General features: G+C 46.6%; 1 protein-coding gene across 2 annotated transcripts in view; it reads right to left on the bottom strand.

Annotated features, from left to right (window-relative positions):
- The window catches only part of LMF1 (lipase maturation factor 1), a 277,081-nt gene that overhangs the window by 228,944 nt on the left and 27,318 nt on the right, over nucleotides 1–20,819 (bottom strand). The window contains exon 3 of one of the 2 annotated variants that reach the window (XM_025204669.1): nucleotides 18,783–18,925. The exons of the other annotated variant lie outside the window; for it this stretch is intronic. The gene's annotated coding sequence lies outside the window, so the exon portion shown is untranslated. The remainder of the gene's footprint in view (nucleotides 1–18,782; nucleotides 18,926–20,819) is intronic. 2 annotated transcript variants of the gene reach the window in all.

Consider the following 20,819-nt stretch of genomic DNA (forward strand, 5'->3'; position numbering starts at 1 on the left):
GGGAAGAAGATTCATTAAGGGTTTTAAATCCCATAAATAGGAGTTATAAAATCTAATTTGTTTTGTTTGGTTTGAATGACATCAAACAGAAAGCACGGGCTGGAAAATTTCCCAAGATTCACTGCTCTGCGTAACGGCAAGGTTATTCTTCCACCTGCAGACGTTCAACATGAAACCAAAAAAAAAAAAAAAGGCTGCAAAAATTAGAGGGAATGGCGAGTGTTTCGTCGCTGTGACTATATGCCCACTTTGTACGCTGGCACGTGGCAAGATAAGTCGCAGAGCCACTGGTCAAGCCGCACAACTAGATCCTGTTTAGGACTGGAAGAGCACAATCCTCTTGCAACGACCCAGCGTAGCTCGTAGGCTACACAAACCTATCCAGAAGATGGAATAAGATGGGTTCCCGGGTGGCAAATAAGTGCCATCGTATTTTTTAAATACGCCTCAACAACTTTAAAAATATCGTCTCACCGTAAGGATTATGGGCGCCTATAAATGAGAAGAGCAGCTGCTCCGACGTGCTGTAATTACAGGGCGTCGATTAATTTGCCCGGAGCACGGTAATTCCCGCGCTCCGGCAGATGCCGGCGCCTCGTGTATCAATGTCCCTGCGCTGAAAAATGGTGGTGGGGGTGCTTTATCTAAAGCTCATTTTTATCTAAAGCCACCATTTTTAAGCATGGGGACACTGATACATGAGACACTCCAGGTACTTTAATTAGAGCAGCTCTAATTAAAGCGCTCCCCCGCTCAGTCCTGGAGCATGTGTATGAATGCCCTATGCTATTGGGGAGGCAGTGACCTTTTCCCTCGCCATTGGCTGCCCTAAAACGAGGCAATTTTGCAGACCTGGGTATTGCAACTCTTTTCAGATGATGGCCATAAGGGACACCGGGGGCTGCCGTTGCAAGTCCCACTCGGGGGTCCCTCACCTGTACAGAGACCCCGCAGCGATATCAAGTCCCCCACAAGCCTCTTCCAAGGTTTCATCTACTCACCTCAATCCTGACCAAAGAGCTTGCTTCACAGCTCTCCAAAAAGCACTCTGCAGACACACACACACAGAAACCTGGCTCAAAAACAGCCCGTTACCCCTGCCTGGGGCTGACCGAGCCGAACCCCGTTGGACCTACGTCCGCAAAGTTAGCATCGCTGCAAGGGATGATGGTGGCAGCGTATGTGCCATCGGGAACTCGAACACGAGGTCTAGCCCAGCACGTTAGCTAACGATGATAATCGGAGCCTGCAGTTTGCTCTGCTACTACTATATTTACCGGACTAATTAGACCTAGTCGGGGACCCATTACGTTGGGACTATACATAGGCACACCTTCACCTCTGCCCCAAAGAATTAACAGGCTCGACAGACAGGCGAAGCCTGGGAGGAGGAAGCAATATCCCTATTTAGCAGGTGGGGAACTGAATCCCGGCAAGATTAAGTGTTTACACAGCCCCGATACGCTCCGCTAATAAAACAGCAAGAGCCGCAGGGCCGAGGAGTCATCAGGAGAGCGGAGAACAGCGAAGCCCATTTCCCTTCATTTTGCAACCTACTTAAACCCGCGCATCTGAGTTTGCGGCTCTCACCGCACTCGGGTCTAAAATAACCCCCAAGCCAAGCCTACTGGACGCTCTGTTTATGCAAGACGGCATGCTAAAGCAATTAGAGCATCCGATTAATTAGGCGCAGGCTGTCTTCTGTCATGTGTGTACTTGCCGACTCCGACTTTCCCCGAAATTTAGGCTATTTTCACGCGAGAAGAGGAAATAACATTTTTCTGTGCTCTTCGATCCTATTAGACTCCGGCTTCAACTTGGACTCGAACGGAGCCATGGCAGCGTAAATCCAGGGCCACGAATAATTTTGCCCAGGCTGGTTTTCAACACGAAGAGTTTTGCAGTGGCCAAAATGACTAATAGGACCTCAACACCCACTGCTTTAACCTCAAGGAAGAAAAGAAGAAAAGGAACGGGAGGAAGGAAGACCAAGCACAGATTGCAGGAATTCAAAAAGCTGCTTTCAAAACCCATCTGATTTTTACAGACTTGATGGATACGTAGGCAGGGGCTGCAGCTTTTTGGCAATTCTAGGATGAGTGCCAGAATGTCAACTGCACCAGGAAGCTGTTCTCTCCCCGTACAGCGAAGACATGAACAAACAAAGAAGGAAAAATACCGATGTGTAGCAATCTGGACGGCTTGCCAGGTATTCCCATCAGTCCTGCGATTACAGAGGAATACGACGAAAGAGATGAAACGGGGCAAACACATCCTTCGGTGCTGCAGGAAACACCCAACCTCCACCATGCCGGACGTGTTCAGACCAGTCCGGTGCTGCACGGGTCTGCTCCCCGCCACGGCCAGCTTACCGAGAGCGATGCCGTGCCCTACACCACTGAATTTCTACCCAGAACAACTTTTACAATCTTTTCTCTGACGTCTCAAGAAGAGTGCTTGTGTCTGAAAGCTTGCAAATAAAGGACAATTTTTTAGCAAAAATCTAAATCGGTTTAATAAAAGATATCACTTCTACCATAGGTGCCGATTCCTGCACCACTGAAGATATGCATGCTCTTCTAATCAATTATTACATGTCAGTGATGCCAGCAGAAATCTCCTTGGGAGTCCTTTAAAACCAGAAAACTCATAATTTCCCAAGAGCAAAAGGATCATTGAGACCATGTGGGCCAGAGAACCCAACACCATACCTTCTCCATTAAATAAATAGTCACAATCACGATGAACGGTTCATACCTACCCCTAAGTGAAGTTACTCTAATTACCCTTGCTGTTAAATATGCATATCAAAATGCCTTGCATTTGAAAGCTTGCTTAACTTTGACTCAACCACGCAGTTGGTCTAATACAAGATATCACCCACAAAAATCCTTACCTCTTGCATAATCCTTGCACCATCACAGCTACAATAGCACTCCGGCTACCCTAGTTCTCATCTGAATGTCTTTAACTTCAGCTTCCAGCCAATCGCTCTTATTATACCTTTTACCACTTAAATTAAAACCCCCCACCTACTGTCAGAAATCTCTTCCCTATGCAGGTACATGTAAGCTATGATCAAGTTACCTGTTGACCGCCGCTTGGATAAACTAGGCAGGCTGAGGTTCTTAAATCTCTCTCTCCAAGGCATATTTTCCAGACCCCAAATCATTCTTACAGCTCTTTTCTAACCATTTTCCAGTTTCCCACATCCTTCACGAAATATAAATGCCAGAACTGATCTCAGTAATGGTTTCATTAATGCCAAACACAGAGGCATAGCAAACTGGGTTTACTGCCGACAAAACGAGGGCTATAACATACCTTTTAAATAGGAACCTGGAATTTGACCGACAATGGTGCAAACGTGGATTTAACAAAAAACCCAACACAAAGCCAGACGTAGTGGCATCAATTAACTATTCTTCTTCTTTATGAAACATGCACTGTTTTCTTACAGCATGTTTGAATCTGCCTCGGATACCTGTTAAATGCTAAAACCCTGACAAAAATACAGGCCACTTTGATTCATTTGCACCAATGGCTGGAGGAGTCGCTGTGGATTCCAGTTTTAGGAATAAGTTAAGTTTCAGAACCACACTAAAGGGGAGGAAAAACAACAAAAAAAAAAGGGAAACAGCAATACCAAGTGCACTATTTATTTTGACAGCTGTGGATTTGCTTTTAACCATTTCAGATCACTCTAATACAAGTTCTGACGCCCATTTGGCAATGACACGGAGGCCATCAGAGTACAATCTGGCTTTATTACTCTCCTTCCAAAGCTGTGCTGCAAAGCGACAGAGAGGTTGCGAGCTGCTGAGTAGATCGTTACCCAACTCGAAACTCTCGGGGACAGGAACCGTCTTTGTTACATGGGCGCAAAGCCTAGTACCACGAGGGCCTGTGCTTCGGTGGCTTGCCTCTGGACAAAAAAGAAAAGTTGCAAAAAAAAGGAGCCAATAACAAAAGTCAGGTTGTGTTGTAGACTGTTTGAAACTCCCATGCAAACCGAACAACAGCCCCGGATGACAACAGGTATCCAGGTTGTAGCCGTATTGACCTAGAGGCAAAAGGAAGCAGAACTCGTGGTAGAGGTGATATCTTGTATTAGATATCTTTCACTAGAGGTGATATCTTTTATTGCAACTAGATTTTTGCAAAAAGAATGATTTAATTGCAAGCTTTCGGACACAAGCACCCGTCTTCAGGCATCGGAGACAAGATCATACAAGTTCTCCTGGGCACTTTTCACCCGTTTCAGATAATAGGCAGGCATGGGTAAATCTGATCCCTTTTATTAGACCAACTAAAAGAGCTGGAAAAATCCTTCTTTGCATGCTTTTGGGTATCAACACCCTTCTTCAGGCATCGGAGACAAGATCACAAAAGTTCTCCTGAGTACTTTTCACCCGTTTTGGATGATAATAGGCAGACATGGGTAAATCTGATCCCTTTTATTAGACCAACTAAAAGAGTTGGAAAAATCCTTTGCATGCTTTCGGGTCCAAACGCCCTTCTTCAGGCAGAGGAAGCGCCGGGTGATCATAGGTATACATGCTTCCTAAGATACCTGATCTAGTAACCCAGCAAAGTAGATCTGGGCCAGATTTCCATCTGTTCCATGAAGGCAAATCCAGAGCGACTGCATAAACATTCAACCCCGTGTGACTCCGTTGAAATGACAAAAGGTTGAAACCAGTGTAACAGAGATCAGAAGCGTATTACTATTGCTGTAAGATCCATTGCCCTTAATTATGAAGCATGTAGTAGGAGGGAGGGATTCCCCGAAATCTCATTGAGCATTGGATGGAATAAGGAAATTACCCGTGTGCCCTAGACACCCACTCCAGTGACCCCTAAGTCCATTCAACTTTTGTCACGGTACTTGTTAGCGCTTAGTTTCCATGGCAACTGGACTTCCTACTCACAGATGGCTTCTATTGCTTAAATCCATACAGGTGTCAGTGGCCCGGCCTGAGAAAAGTATCCATAGTAATGACCTTGGTTAGCTTTATTGGTTTAAAATAAATATGAACATGCTTCCCTTCAGCGGAAATTAGACCTAGCAACACAGACTATTTAGCATTAATATATTCCAAATATTTAACCTACATCCAGCTGAAGGGCAGGATAAATTACCGTTTCTGGGTCTTTGATTTCCTGTGCCTGAAAATGGGTTATACCTTGACGCACCTCAAATCGACTTGCCGAAAAACCCAATAAACCTAGTGACAGTAACAATTAAGCAAGGCTAGGCTTGCTTTATCCAGTGCCAAAGCTGCTCCAGTGCACGGGGTGGAAAGTCTAGCTCCAACTCGAACCGGATTGTAGTCTCGTCTCGGGCAGGGGAAAACAACCGTGTACGCGTGTGCCCACGGTGGGAAGGGTTGAGCCATGTGACAGACCCCGCTAAAAACATATAGTGGGACCTGAAACAACATCCGATGAGAAAAATGCAGAGGCTACAAGAGACAGGTGAGCAGGGAGGAAATTCCTAATGAAACAATCGTCCCAGCAGTACCAATAAAACCAGTTTCCTAAACACCACATACTCATGTGATGTGAAACTGGCCTTCGAGCTTATTTGCTATCCGTGCTCCTACTGAAGCCAATGCCAATAGGAGATTTTACCCTGGACTGCAAACGGCGCAGGGTTAAGTCACTGCCGAGTGTGTCTGAAAAATCTCACCATACCCATCCGTGCAGAAACACTATAAATAGGTAAATAGTTTCTGCGCATGTGTGCAAATCTATGATCCCCCATGCAGATGTACACAGTTACCATACATTTATATATTATGTACACACATCCACATTAAATGTACATGCGCATCTAGACGGTCTGTAACTATTTGTACATCTCTGAACACAGCATATACAGACACAAGCCGCATGCCGACATCTCCATAATCTACGGTCTCGTTATGCAAAAGTTTTCAAAGTTAAACTTACACTATTTGAAAGAAATATTCAAGAACGTATTTTAAAGAAATGTAAAGAAAAATGGTTGGTAAGCTCAGGTTCGCCTTGCAAATCAGACGCATGGTTTTATAAATACGTTCTTCAAATTTCTTACATCGTTCCCACAATGGGATAGATGTACATGCCTGCCGATTCCAAAATTTGTACTCAGGGGCTTGTGTTCTTACAAAAAGCATAAAAAAACCTTGCTATTGCTGAAAGAATGGGAAAACATTCAAGGTCACATGATATACGTGGGCATATTTGGCTTTATCTGGTGCTATCCTGTTTATTTGGTCCATTACCTTTGAGGTCTGAAGAAATCATGGTTAGCGCTTAATTTAACTAAATAAGTCGCACGCCGAGCCAGTATGCTATTACCAATGATACAAATAAGATAAACCAAGGCAGAGTTATCTTTGCAGCTTCCTTTGGCATAGTGTTTGCATTTCATCTCATTGGATGGATGGTGATTCAGGGTCTTTACTACTTGGCATTGCCACTCTGCACAAGAGCCGGGCATTAGCTCCATCGCGGTCAATGCCAACGTGGATAAGGTGCATTTTATTTGTACTTGGAAAATAACCAGTTTTTCTCCTCGTTTCCTGCCTGTTTTGCAGAGCTGCTGCCTGCTGTTCAATCGCCAATCCCATGATGTGCTATTAAGGGTAAAAATGAAAACGTCCCTCAAAGGACATTTCCCTGAAAGTAAATCTCTCTCAAGAGTCTTTCCCTGGCAGGAAAGACCCGCGTATCCAACAAACTGCTCTCTCCAATTGCCATCGACAGGAAAATGAACTACTACGACTGGATTTCCAGCCCCAGTGATAATTAATCTCAGAAACAACTGCCGGAGCCCAGCTTGCATATGATTATGAACTGCCCTAAGACAAATTAAGGCACCTCGTTCCTCCCCAAGGTTCTTGAACCCTGGGTTGATGTTCACACCTGGGCAAAGTGAGGGGATCTGGCTATTAAGTTCTGCAACGTGGCTGTCAAATGCTATGGGACAAAACCAGGTGCAAGGCCGTGTGGATTCAGATCCGACCCTTATAAATGTGATACTTTTGGGACTTCTTTCACAGTCCCTGGGGGCTCCAAAAGAGGCCTGCATCACTCATAGCCAACAGAAAGGAGGTCAACAAGCCACAACTGACCAAAGCCTTTTAAGTATGGAGAAGCACTTAAAGACCTTCTTCTACCAAATTGCATGCACTGGACTCGTCATGCTGAATAAGAAACAGCAGCAAAACCAAGGAAAAGGGAAAAGGGAAGGGGAGAAGGGAAGGTGAAAAGGCAAGATGATGATGAAGAAGTCCTACTGAGGTCCCTCCTGACCCTAACATCTATGAATCTATAAGACGACGAAGATAAAAGGTACCGAGCAATGCTACCACTCCCCTGGTCTTCCGTTAACAAAATGCCAGTTGGCACAAATGAGGTGAATGGCAAAAATAATATGGCTTAAGAAAAAGAAAACATCCAGAGACATTTGTCCAAGGCACACTCAGGGCTCAGGAAGCCTGCAATGCCAGCAGTGACTTCCTGCACGATGCCAAACTCACTTGCCAAGAATTTCTGGAGCTTATAATTGGGATTGTGGCTTCTCACTTGAGTTTTCATTAGCCACTGAAGCAGCTACATTTCAAAGAAAAGAAAGCAGCACAGCACCAGCAGATACTAAGCAATTATTCACATCCTGGAGGACGTGTGCACATGCTTTACTCTACGCACCGTATAGAGGCAACTTCATTTCCAAGTAAAAGAGTGAGTCTTTGCAGTGTTGGGTTGCGTGGTAGGACTGGAGGTAGCCTAAAGGAATTTGACACTGCTAAGCTTTAAAATCATAGAAAACCATAGAAAATGAAGGTTGGAAGGGACCTCAGGAGGTCACGTCTAGGCCAACCTCCAAACTCTCATTGTAGAGTTTCCTTGTGCCCAAGGAACGAAGCTGTCAAGGTGCAGCCTTCACCCTAGAGTTTTACCTGTTCTTCTGCATACCCTAGGTGCAGCTCATTCAGCATTTTAAAGATGAGAGCCAACACTTGCTTTTGATTCCCTCGTCCAGTGGTTCCCACATTGCACACCACTAATTTAAAAATGCGGCAACCTTCAGTACCACCAGCAAATTTGTCAGTTCAACCTGAAGTCCCATCAGCAAATTTTTGTCAGAGAAAGTATTTATCATAAATCCGTGAACGCACACCACTGGCAGGTTGTCTGTGTACCACCGGTGGTACCCTACCACGGATTGGGAACCGCTGCTCCAGTCTATGGGAGACCGACCTTGGGAGCGGAGCAGGGTGCTCATTGCAGCAAGGGGGGCCGAAGAGACACGCTGCAACTACCTGGAGCGTTTGGGAGGTTTCATGCCTGCTTCTCATGGGTTGCTGCAGTCCAAGAGGTGTATAAATGAAGCCACATTTGGCAGGATGGGGCAGAGACCCCTCATCAGCCACTCACAGATGCTGCCATGACTGCTTTGGGTCAGCGAAGGATCTAGAGATCCTGCCAACATCTGGAGCGAACCGCCCCACAGCAAAGACGACCGCACTATAGCGGCAAACCTATCGAGAGACTGTCCCAGTGCTGTGTGAAGCCCAACCACAAGCACGAATACATTTTGTGTCCTGCGTCCTTCAAAGCATAGGAAATACATAGGACGTTTGTACGTGCATTTTTTATCTTTTTGACGCTCCTTTCCTCCCTCCATCTCAACAGCAAGAAATTTGGGGGGGCTGTACGGAGATGCATTACAATGTGGCACAGAGCGCCTGAACAGCACAGGGATGGAAAGCAACACAGAAATGCAAAATAGGAGCTATTATCCACGCAACACTTACCATTACTAGAACATTAATATTCTGGCGAACTCGCAAAAAAACGACTTTAAAAAAAAAAATCCCCTGATGCACATTTTACCGTTGAAATTGTACAGGGATGGAAAGCTCTCTAAAACTGTCGCTCCGAGAACGCATCCCCTTTTATGAATAAAAAGGATTGCCCGGACTTTGATGTGAACTTCCAATAATTAACAGGAAAGTTGTCAGAAAAGCTCAGGGCTGAAACGTCTGTAACTGAAAACAGCTGTGAAGGTAGTCTGAACACGAGCAGAGCTTCCTCTAGTGATTTATCATTCATCTGAGGTTTCACTATGCTTACACCAATAGTCCCTGAAGGTAAAAGGGAAAAAAAAATCGTTTATTTAAAAATCATTTGAAACAGTCGTGGAACCGAACGCAATTCTCAAGCATCTGTATTATTTGTCAAAATAATTGCTCTACAAAGAGCTAATATTTTAAAACAGATCCCATGTACAGCAAATCTGATATTAAAAAAAAAAAAAAAAAAAAAAATGCTACCTAGCTTGCCTGAAAACCCACTTAAGAGAGAGATCAGTATCTTCTTAATGCGATGTGTTTTAATGCTCTACCGAGTGAGTATATGATGACTGAATTGGTATAGGTATTAGCGATAAAATACCGGAGCAGGAAAAGTTCCCGAGAGGAGGAAACAAGAGGAAAAATAGTAAGAAGTAAAACAGCTTGCCGGGTGACCTCTAACACTGCGAGAGATGAAACACGTCTTACGTCTCTGACAACAAAAAAGCAAGCTGGTTTTTTCATGTGAGCATTCAAATCGCTTGTGAGAGTGACTGCATCGTGGCTTCACTTGCGGGCGATTTGCAACTGAAACTAATTGCTAATTTTCTTCTTCGGGCAACCGCTGTCAGGCTGCACAAAAGGCAGAGAGAGTTGTCAGCGGGCACGGACACGAGAGATTTTGCCCCAAAGGATAAAGCAACCTTTCTGCGCCCCTGCCATCGGCTGCGATCCTGCGAGTTGACCCCAAAGACGACGCATGACCCAACGCAACTCAATGGGGAATCTCTTCTCGTTCCTCCCTGCAGGATCGGGGCCTTCTCGGACGACCTATTTGGCTCACGGAGGAAGAAACTCTAAACGTCCGTAATTAAAACCTCCTTGCCTCCCTCATCTCCTTTCCATGCATATTTCCTTCGCTGGGAAATTACATTTCCCCCTGCAAGGTATTTCAAACCGTTACCAGTCCCCGAACGTGCAGAAAAGAAATGGAAGTGTCAACACGTTTCGGTGAAAGCGATGAAATAAAGAGAAGATCAACAAGGTAAATAGACATCTGGCAGATCAGACTCTTTCCGTCTTGAGGGGATCTGCTCTGCGGCGGGGCATGCGATGGAGATGAGGTATCACGGGGGGGAAGCGCCTCGAAAACGGGAAGCGACAGGGAAAACCCTCGGGATGGCATGTCGCGGGAGCACAGCATTGATTTCCTGTCCAACGGTTGAACATTTAGCAGGAACCGGTCCAAATGGGTAGAAATGCCGTTGTCCTGGTCAACTGAGGACCGAATCCCATAAGTATAAAAGTGCAAGTCGGACTTTCCCTGCGCTTTGGATGAGATGCCTGTTCATCGGGCAATAAAGCCAACGCTCCCGTTTTATAGTTTGAAAAAACCCGCTTTCTTATGTGTTGTACTCAGCTCTGCCAACAGCAAAACCGACCATTTTTATCTCGTATCCGAGGACGAAGAGGACCCGATTGCAAGCCACCCTTTAAAACTAAAAGGGAACCCTCCAAAGGACCTGCGCATACAGAAATCACTGACCCCTACAGAGTGGCATACGTCGGGGGGGTTGATTTAATATCATTTTAAACCGATCAAGGAGAAGTTCAAAATGCTGTTCATAATCATAGGTAGAGCTAAAGAGTAGTCAATAAAAACGAACCCCATTTTCTTCTGGATATAAATCAAAGAGGTAAGGCTGGGCAACTTAAGTATTTCATATTTAATAATAACAAACAGATGGGAAAATAATATTATAAATTACAACTGTCCAAGCTGCGTGCCAGGAAGCCTTAGCTGTATTCCCCTATTTAACTATCTAAGTGCCATTTGAGTTATAGATCACTTCTTAGAGGATTCAACATCCCTGCAAAATGAAATAAGTCTTGTGACTTGTTTTTTCCCCCCAAAAAGCCATCGCTCTGAACCGTCTCCGACAGCAGACATGTCCCCCGGTACCACGAGGAGTCATGTACAGTGTATCGTGTTGCACTGCAATGTGAAATCATAATGGTTTTTGGTCGCAGGATGCAGCAGTGGAGTGGATACCTCCTTGCTATTCAAACAAACGTCCCAAGCATGTGCTCGTTTGCACACTGAAATCATGCTCGTTTGCTCTGCTGACGAGATAGGATTAAGTCTGACTTAGGCTTTAGGTCAAGCCCAACTCATCCAGTCCCTACTGTAGGGAGAGGTGAGATGATTCAAGTGCTGGAAGTCCTCCAATGCCCTACAACAGATAAAGGAGGAGCCTAAAACCATCTCAGAAGCACTGTGGGATAGGCCCATAGACCAGTAATCCTCATCCAGGGGGCTGCAAGACCTTTCTAAGGGTCCCACAGCATGCTGCGCAATAAAAGTACTGTTAGGCGTGCAAACTCCTCCACGTGGTTCACAAGATAGACGGGGATTTCAAGTAGGAAACAATAACGTCAGAAACATTTTGACCTGGTGGTGTCTGAGTTTTTTGCAACAGAAGGTGTGCTCTATTATTTAGTCATACTCAAAATGAGCATGAGCTGGACCATTCTCAGTGGGGGCAGATGCCAGGACAAGGAGCAATGGGCTCAAGCTGCAGCAAGGGAGGTTAAGGTTGGATATTAAGAAAAACTCTCTCACTAGGAGGGTGGTGAAGCACTGGAACAGGTTACCTAGAGAGGTGGTGGACTCTCCATCCTTGGAGGATTTTAAGACTCAAGTAGACAAAGCCTTGTCTGGGATGATGCAGTCGGGGCTGGTCCCGCCTTGAGCAGGGGCCTGGACTAGATGTGACCTCCTGAGCTCCCTTGCAACTTGAATCGTCTATGATTAAGCTAAGAGCTGGGATCCTCCAAGGGGGGTAACAAGTCTAGCACGGTTGAGAACCATTGCCATCAACACCCCAAGGGAGCGCAGAAGCAACAGCCCCATGACGCAGTAACGCTCTGTCGTGGGGATGCTCACCCTCCAGCTAAGCGAAGGTGCTGCGCCCCAGGGACGAACCACGAGGACTAATGCAGCACAGATCTCTCCCAGGCGAAGGGAGCCGAGCTTCTAGCCCTTTGCTTGGCTGCACGCAACTTTAAGATCAAGTCACAACTTCTTTGTCGGCTTCCCCATATCAAACAGGGGACCTCACTTCTGGAGATTTGTTGAGGACTCATCAGTCCTGGCTGAGCTTTATGTTTTTCAAAGACAGTCAAGAGATGCACGTCCAATGCCCACTGCAGACACCTGCAAACATGTCCACGGAAACGCCCACTATTATCAGGACCCGAGCGCACGGCTGTATCCTGGACACGAGCATGTCTCCCATTTATTTGGCAATTTTATTTAATATCTGGGAACACTGCAGGAGCCCCAAGGGACTGAGGGGAGCCAAGCATGGGATCACCATTTCCCGTCACGCTGAGTTTTCCCTACTACCGCCAGGCCCTCGCCACCCCTTCAGCATGTAGATCAGGCCAATTTGGGAACCAGAGTTAAGCAGCTCAGCACACGGGCGTCCGGGTGCTCTTACGGCCCGGTGCTGCTCTCGTATATGCCACGGTACGTCTTTCACAGCCGTGCAATCGCTCCAGATTGACCTGGGTGGGACAGCAGCGGCATTTGGCCCCCGGGTTTACTGAGCTGTTGTTCCTTCCCACCCCACGTGACAACCGATGAGAACATATGGCCGAACAGCACTAAAATGGATAGGCGCTCCCATCTCCAACAGTGTTTCTTCGGCAGCTGTGAAGCAAAACAGAGACATCCCACTGGGGAACTGATCTCTGCCATGTGCTTCAGCTTTCTACTCAAAAATAACAGGATTACCTCAGCAATCAGACAGCCACGCTAGTCCACGAGCTGCTTTCCCATCCGTTTCTGCGCCTTCATCTTTCACCTTTATTGTTGCTTCTCTCTCCCGAAAGAAAAACGAGTCCTCCCACTCTGCCTGCCCTCATCCCTCCCCATCCTCCCCCACTAAACCTGGAGTTTTTGTTCCGTTGCTTATTGCAAGTGGTGCTGCTCTTCCTACTTAAGGAGAGTGACACGCTGTAGGTCGTGTCATCCCACAAAAAGATGCAACGGCTTTGAAAAAAGATGATCCACCAGACACAGAATCATTGAATAATCGACAATTCAGGTGGGAAGGGAGCTCAGGAGGTCGCATCTAGACCAACCCCCTGCTCCAAGCAGGACCAGCCCCAACTGCATCATCCCAGCCAAGGGTCTTCAACACCTCCAAGGATGGAGATGCCACCACCTCTCTGGGTAACCTATTCCAGGGCTTCACCACCCTCCTAGTGAGAAAGTTTTTCCTAATATCCAGCCTAAACCTCCCTTGCTGCAGCTTGAGCCCATTGCTCCTTGTCCTGCCATCTGCCCCCACTGAGACCAGTGCAGCGCCACCCATCACCCAATGCTCTCTCAACACCATGTTGTTCCTTTCCAATTACTCTACCCCCTCTCTAACCCACGGATCAACAGAGTAATTCTGCACTAGCTACACACACGCATACCCCTTCAAGGCTATTTCAGGAAGGCACATCAGAAGCCACCATAGGTAGAAGGAAGATGACTGGAAGCCTAACACATTAGGCTGCAGCTTGGAGACAAGGGCACCCTCGGATTCTCGCCCGCCACGTCTTTGATGTTTAGATCAAGTTGGGAGGCTGCCTTACACCCTCTTGTTCACGGTTCGCTATGGCTTCTGTCCCCGTGGACTTCCGGGCTCCTCGTGGGTCCCGCTGTATGATGGGTGCTTTAGGGGCACCCTAGCCTTAGGGGCTATGCGTGGCTCCAACCACCCCTTATACCACGCCCCAAGCCTCGCAGTCGGAATAGATGTTGTTCGGTCTCTCTCTCTACACACACGCCCATCTCTCGGGCCTTCTCTGTTATGTCGCCCCCTCCTGAGGCTCTTCATGCCCACTCTGGGCCTTCTCTGAACGGTGGCCCTCTCTCTGGGCCTTCCCAAAAATGCCGCCCCTCTCCTGGGGCTCTCCGTGGCCGCACTGGGCCTTCTCAGTCAAATCGCCCACTCCTAGGGCTCTTCGTGCCCACACGGGGCCTTCCGCAGTGCTGCCCCCTTCTCTGGGGCTCGCCACACCCACACTGGGGCTCTTCACACGCCCCTCTCTGGGGCTGGGGCCTAAGCACCCTGTAAACTGCGCCTGCGCCCACACTGGCGCTGGGATCCCCACACTACTGTGGGTCTCCTACGAGGCCTCCTCCAACCCCTTATAGCCTCACCCAAACCACCGGTGTAACAACAAAGCAGAACACAAACTTAAGCCTCGTGGCTACAAGTTAAACCCAAGCCCCCTGGCTGTAACAACATTGCTCAGACATCTTGGAGCTGCTCCCTTTTACTCCGCTAGCGGTACCTCCCGTCAGGCTTCTCCTCGCATCATTGCTCCAGAAGCTCCTCTCTCTCTGGCTGCTGGCAGGGAACTGCCCTGGCCTCAGCTCCTGGGCTTTATAAGAGCCAGGCCTTGCCCCTTACAGCCAGCTCACCGCTGGCAGGTGTGGGTGGTTTGCTGCCTCCAGTTGTCCTGGCAACCCACAGCTGTGCACCTTATTCCCTGCTAGGGCTCTTTCTCTGGCAGTTTCCACCCTCTAGGAGCAGGGCACCTCCGTCTGTCAAGTCTACACTCGCCCTCTCTCAGGGCTCCTCTGCAGCGCTGCCCACTCTCTGGGGCCTCCTCCACAATGCTGCCCCTTTTGGTAACACTGCCCCCTTCTCTGGGGCTTCTCTGTACTGCTGCCCTCTCTCCTGGGGCTCTCCGTGCCCACACTGGGTCTTCTCGGTAAAGCCTCCCACTCCTGGGGCCCACCGCAATGCTACCCCCTTCTCCGGGGCTCACCACACTGCTGTCCCCTTCTCCGGGGCTCGCCACGCCCGCGCTGGGGCTTCTCAACCGCCCCTCTCTGGGGCCGGGGTCTATGCACCCCGTATGCAGCGCCCTTACTGGCGCTGGGGTCCCCACGCTGCTGTGGGTCCCCTATGAGGCCTCCTCCATCCCCTGATAGCCTCACCCAACCCACCGGTGTCACAACAAAACGAAACACAAGCCCCTAGGCTGTAACATAACTTAAAGCCGCCCGGCTAAAACCACATGGCTCAGACATCCTAGAGCTGCCATCCTTCACCCGGCTTGAGCGGTACCTGCGGTCAGGCTTCTTCTCACACCTTTGCTCCAGGAGCTCCTTTCTCTCTGGCTGCTGGCAGGGGACTGCCCTAGCCTCAGCTCCTGGGCTTTATAAGAGCCAGGCCTTGCCCCTTACAGCCAGCTCACCGCTGGCAGGTGTGGGTCCTGGCAACCAACAGCTGGGCTCCTTATTCACTGCTAGGGCTCTTTCTCTAGCAGTTTCTCCTCTTTAGGAGTAGGGCACCTCCGTGCTCTGCAACAAGACTACTTACATCTATCTATCTAGACATATATATCTCTAAATAGATCTATAAACAGATATAACCTAATCTCTCTCTCTCTCTCTATATATATATGTATGTATGTATGTATGTATATGTAGAAATCTATACAGATCTACATAGACATAGATCTAGGTAGAAATCTATACAGATCTCTATCGATATAGATATCGCTCTATTAATATAGATATCTCTCTCTTGCTTTATTGCTATCTCTAACTCTATCAATAGAAATCTATACAGAGCTCTAGCGATATAGATATTTTACATTTTCACTATTTTTTCATCTTTATCTTCTTGCATTTGCTCCTCTGTTGCTACACAAACACTTGAGGGTTCTGGGTGCAACGTACACATAAATGCATCTCCTTGCCTAAAATCTCTAGGCCAATATCTGGCCACTTCAGTGGGAGTCGGGCCTCTCTGTCTTGCACATCAGCTCCTACTCTTCTGGCCTTTTCTGAACGAAGGGCACTAGATTATTTTAATTCCAGCTGAGATTTCCGGCTGCTGCTCCGTTGCTGAATTGGCCGTACTACAATATATTGGGCAGGCTGGAGATAAACAATGCAAGCCATTCGCCTGCATCCCCTCTCGGAAAAAATGCTTTGAAATGTATTATTCAAAATTTTAGTGAGATTCAACATTTCAAGCAAGCAGCAGCTTAGCCCTGTTTTAAGTGCTGGTCAGTCACTCGGTAACCTACAGGAAAACTGAAGCCCCAATGCTAAAATGCTGTTATTTTAGGCACTGCGCCTCGTCTTAATGGGACGGCTTTGCACTTCCGTAGCGGGTTTTAAGTGAGGATCTCAAAAGGCAGGTATTATTCCCTTTTTCTATTCCGTGTGAAACATTAGGTGAAGTTAAGGCCTAGATCACACATCAGACAAGATTGCGGCGGGATTCGCTCCGTCGTACTGGGAGGTGCAGAAGCAGGATTCCTCATACACAGCGTCCACCCCACAGCCACCCTCCCCTTGGACACATCACGTGCACCGGGGAGCTGCCCGTCATCCAGGTGTCCCGCTGGGAGAAGACAGAGCCCACCTTTGTTCTCTTTAACGTGTTTCTTTTTAAATGGTGCTACATCCATTCCTATTCATTTTTTCCCCATGGTCTGTCGTGTTATCCGACTATCACACCTGCTTCCAGGCTTGCACGGAGTGGATATGCCCTGCCTCCCCTTGCCCCCACATCTTCCGGTTTCATTTGGGGATTACAAGTGGGCTGGATAATCTTGGCACAAAAGGGGAAAAAATAAGTTAAAAAGAACAATAACAAAATACAAAGAGGTTACAACAAAGCACCGGCTGTTCTGAACCAAGGAATGTGTGCCAGCATATGACAGAAAGGATTTCAGTGCTGGAAACTGTATAACAGAATTTACTTGGAAATCCTGACACTTATCTCTCTTGACTAACATGAAATATGTACCTTGGCTTATACCCATTTCCTATATATTAACTGGGAGGAACATGGTTTCACCCTGCGGTTTCATCCCATTTAGGAAAGGAAAAGAACCCGAAGAGAAAGTTATTTAACTAAACTAAAGCAACAAATGTGTGCATGTGTGTAAATATAAATAAAAAATATATTTTATATATGTGTGTATATATGGGTGTATATACATGTGTGTATGTCTGTAAATATAAATAAAATATATATTTTATATATGTGTGTATACACGTGTGCAAATATAAATAAAATATGTATTTTATATATGTGTGTGTATATATGTGTATACATATATGCATGTATGTGTGTGTATAAATGTAAATAAAATATATTTTACATATGTGTGTATATACATGTGTGTATATGTCTGTAAATATAAATAAAATATATATTTTATGTGTGTGTATATATATATATATGTATATACCCATACACATATTTTTTACACACACATATATATATCTCACAATATATATAATGTTGTTTTAGAGAGAGAGATATTGTTATAGAGTGAGATAGATAAATATTATATACATTATGTGTGTCATTTTAGAGATATATAGATACAGATATAGAGATATATAATATATGTTATTTTAGGTAGAGAGATAGATAAAGAAATATAAAACAAAATGTCAGTGATACACACACACAAAATGTATATACACGTATATACATATATATACACCTCTCTCTCTCCCCGCTATACCTATCTATCTATCTATCTATCTATCTATCTATCTATCTATCTATATCTACACACACACACACACACACACACACACACACATTAAGCAAGCATGGGGGTTTCCACCAAGAAAGGCTCAGGAGCAGCACTTAGGCAGGCAACAAGCACTGCCTAAGCAGTGCTGAAAGCAAAGCTGTCGCACACCAAGTTGTAGTGCTTAGTGCAAGGATTGTAAGGCAAGTCAGGCACGGTTCGAAAACCCAAGCTTAGAACAACGGTAATAACTGAGAGGGCTCAGGAGAGAGTAACCACATCCCATTGCTGGCAGTGTAAAGCTCCAATCCATACTGTCCAAATAATGAAGACATTACAGAGATTGTCCCGCGTAGCAGCAAACACACGTAACACAATCAGTTAAATGCCGGACAATGACTCCCCAAAGATGCGGTTGCACCAGGACACCACACTCTGAATATTTTCCTGCAGGCTAGAAAACAGGCCATTTCCAATCACATACCTGATGCAGGGCTACATTTATTCATTCTGAGTTTCTTTAAGGGCTCTCTCAAGGGGCCCGGGCTCCCAACCCATCCAGATGTCACTGGAGATAAAATAACTCGGGTTTAATGCAAACTACATTTCATGAAAGCCATCCCAGCTTTGTTCAAAATTCAATCATGGATTAGCCACTAGTTTGCAAAATACGGGCAGACTTTCAGGTTCAAAATAAGTCTCCCAGACCTATTTTGGACCTTGTTTGGAAGTTCAGGATGGCTCCCCTCACCCCTACCCTGTAGCTCGGGGACGAGGCAAGGGGACTGCACGTAGAGCTGGAAAACTATCCACTTGCCCCCCCCTGAGAAAAAAAATAGTTGAAATGTGCAGGGAGCAAAAATAATCCTTAAAAAACACCCAAAGGGGAAGAAAAAAACCCTGAACTCTGAAGCAAACATTTTATTTGGTTACATTATTTTTTTTACCCTAAATTTTTACATAAAATTGCAATGAACTAAGAAATGGATTTTTTTTTTCCATTTAGAAAATATCAAAACAAGGTGTCTTTAAAAGTTGGGAAACTATTTTTCCCGTCCCTATTTTTCCTAACCTAAGAGCCCAGAAAGCCATCACAACCAACCGTCTCCCACACACAGGTTTGGGTTTTAAGAAACCTACATTTCCAAGCAAGAAAACTTCACATCAGAAAAACTTCGCAATGAGCTGCAATCCATGCAGTTGCTCACTTCAGCATCGATTGCGGCCGCGGCGATGAGGGGTGACAGCCTCCTCTTTCTCAGGACAGATCAAGGCGTCTTGCACTGAGAAAGATGGAAGGAAAAATAGAGGTTGCATTGGATTCACGAACGTTAGTGATCTACTGGTCTCTACATGCATAAATGAATGGAGGAAAATGCAAGATTTTGACACACAGATTTGCAAATGGGAAATTATTCTCCTTAAAAAGTCCTTCCACAATGTCAGCATCCTTTTACCCCTCAATAACTGAGCCTAACGGAACCGACAAGCTATTAAACTCATTCCCTTTTTGCCATTTGTAGGCTATTTTAATACCAGTTTCCTCTTTTTTTGCACAGCAAGAAGATATGCCAGAATAATAGTTCACAAGGCACTTCATGCCTGGAGCTGTCTCCTCTCAATGTAGTCCTTCAAGCTCTCTTCTTCAGGCTGATCCTGGCCCTGACAGACAACCGTAATGCCGAAGCTGGACATACAGAATCAGGAATATGAAGCATAACCTCTTCTTTTGCTTCTTAAGATCCTCAAGCCCCCATAACTAAATGCAACTCAAAGAAAGCTGGGGGGAGCAGGAAAAAGGCTGTAAAGGGCCCCAAATGGTGAAGTAAATGCCCGATTGCTATTGAGCTTCAAATTCTGTTGCACCTAATTTTCAACCACCCCTTTGAAAAAATAAAGTATAAAGATGTCAACCCCATTATTATGACTCTAGAACGGAGGGTCTGGACCTGCACTTGGGAGGGAGCAATCCCATGCACCAGTGCAGGCTGGTGGGGACTGGCTGGGCAGCAGCTCTGCAGGAAAGGACCTGGGGGGACAGGGGACAAGAAGCTGGACAGGAGCCAGCAGTGTGCCCTTGGTGCCAAGAAGGCTACTGGCATCCTGGGCTGCATTGGTAGGAGCGGTGCCAGCAGATCGGAGGCAGTGATTCTTCCCCTCTAGTCAGCACTGGGGAGGCCACATCTGGAGTCCGGTGTCCAGCTGTGGGCCCCCACTGCAGAAAGGACGGGGACAACTGGAGAGAGTCCAGTGGAGAGCAATGAAAATGGATGGGGGGCTGGGGGACAGGACTGGGGAGGAGAGGCTGAGAGAACTGGGCTGATTGAGTCTGCAGAAGAGAAGACCGAGGGGGATTGAATAGCAGCCTTCACCTCCCTGCAGGGGGGCTGCAAAGAGGATGGAGCTGGGCTGGTCTCAGTGGGGGCAGATGCCAGGACAAGGAGCAATGGGCTCACGCTGCAGCAAGGGAAGTTGAGGTTGGATATTAGGAAAAACTTTCTCCCTGGGAGGACAGCAAAGCACTGGAGCAGGTTACCTAGAGAGATGGTGCAATCTCCATCCTTGGAGGTGTTTAAGACCCAGGCAGACAAAGCCGTGGCTGGGATGATGCAGTTGGGGCTGGTCCTGCTTGGAGCAGGGGGTTGGACTAGATGTGACCTCTCAAGGTCTCTTCCAACCCCAACTGTCTGTGATTCTTTCTGAAATCAAGGTGCCCCCCCTCACTGGACTCAAGGCACCCCTCCAGAGCTTCTGTGGAGTGACTTCCCATTTCAACAACTTATTTATACACACACACATATATTTATACATATATGTATGTACACACACACGCATACATATATGTATACACACACATGCACACACACACACATATACATACACACACACACACGTGCTTACCCCTTTGTAGGGGGGAACGGGCCGTGGGGATGGGGGATCATTCAGGCAGGAGCAAGCTTGAGCCTTCAGCTTATCTGGCAGCTCTCAGAGGAGGATGGGGGAAGCAGTCCTAACCCCCGCCATGCAGGATAGTATTCGCATGTTCACATTAAGAGGACCGCTACGCGTGATAGCTGGGCTCTAATCATTCTCTATAAATTATTGCAGTAAGAACTTTTATGTGGTGTTATATCAGGTCAGAAAAAGGGCATTTGAATGGTTAACCAGCCACGGATA

The sequence above is a fragment of the Alligator sinensis genome, unplaced genomic scaffold (genome assembly GCF_000455745.1).
Source record: "Alligator sinensis unplaced genomic scaffold, ASM45574v1 scaffold1283_1, whole genome shotgun sequence".
Taxonomy (NCBI): Eukaryota; Metazoa; Chordata; order Crocodylia; family Alligatoridae; genus Alligator; species Alligator sinensis.